This window comes from Macadamia integrifolia, chromosome 6, assembly GCF_013358625.1.
Source record: "Macadamia integrifolia cultivar HAES 741 chromosome 6, SCU_Mint_v3, whole genome shotgun sequence".
In the NCBI taxonomy this organism is placed as follows: Eukaryota; Viridiplantae; Streptophyta; class Magnoliopsida; order Proteales; family Proteaceae; genus Macadamia; species Macadamia integrifolia.
The window spans coordinates 12,558,141-12,558,995 of record NC_056562.1 but is presented as its reverse complement, the minus strand read 5'-3'; the positions used below and the strand labels follow the sequence as shown (position 1 = coordinate 12,558,995).

At 38.5% G+C, this 855-nt stretch overlaps 1 pseudogene; it reads left to right on the top strand.

Annotated features, from left to right (window-relative positions):
* LOC122081864 overlaps positions 1-855 on the top strand; it is a 14,652-nt pseudogene that overhangs the window by 10,075 nt on the left and 3,722 nt on the right.

The following is an 855-nucleotide window of genomic DNA, read 5'->3' as shown; positions in this document are numbered from 1 at the left end:
GGGGGGGGGGGATGCAGGTAACAACCAGGAGACTTGAACTTGAGACCTGTTGGTGAGTGTGGGCTTAGTGCACCGCAAACTCACCAACTGTCGGTAGGCAGTTGTTGACTACTATTTTCTTCTTACTTCATTGAATTACAATATTTACACCAACAAAAGTGCAATAACCGTAGTTGACCTCCTTTCCTCCTTAGGTCTTGCCTAATCAGCATCTTAAGACCAAACTATGTCCAATTGTGGTTTATAGATCTTCCTATTTAGTGCACTTTTACATGCTGGCTCCCAATGACCAACTTGCATTAGGCGTGTTAATTTCTATCAAATGATCAATCTGTGGTAAGAGGAGGTGTTCATAGGTATATAAGGATAGGGAATTTTTCACTCAGAATTGATGTGGGACTAAATACTTTAACACTCCCCCTCATGTGTAGGTAGATCAGGATTGGAACCCCCTTACACAAGGACATGATTAGGGAGGACATGACTGGACAGAACCCGCTCTGATACCATGTAAGTTTCCATCTCAAAAGAATGATCTAGTAAAAGAAGGTGTTCACAGGTATATGAGGAAAGGGAACTTTCCACTCAGAATCAATGTGTTACTAAACACTTTAACAAACTACATAAATTGACTAATCACTTCAGTGCAAAAGAAATATCAAGGTAAAGATTGGTTGTTTCAAAACCACCAAACGATATGCCATTTTGGTCGAAATAACTTATTTTTTCTTCTTTATCTTTCCCAAAAGATTTCAGAGATGCATTCACTTCCTTGGGTAGTTTTTAGATACCAATGGTGAAGCATTGATCTCCCAAATTTGTTCTAAATGTCATAAACAAAATTATATTAAGCTT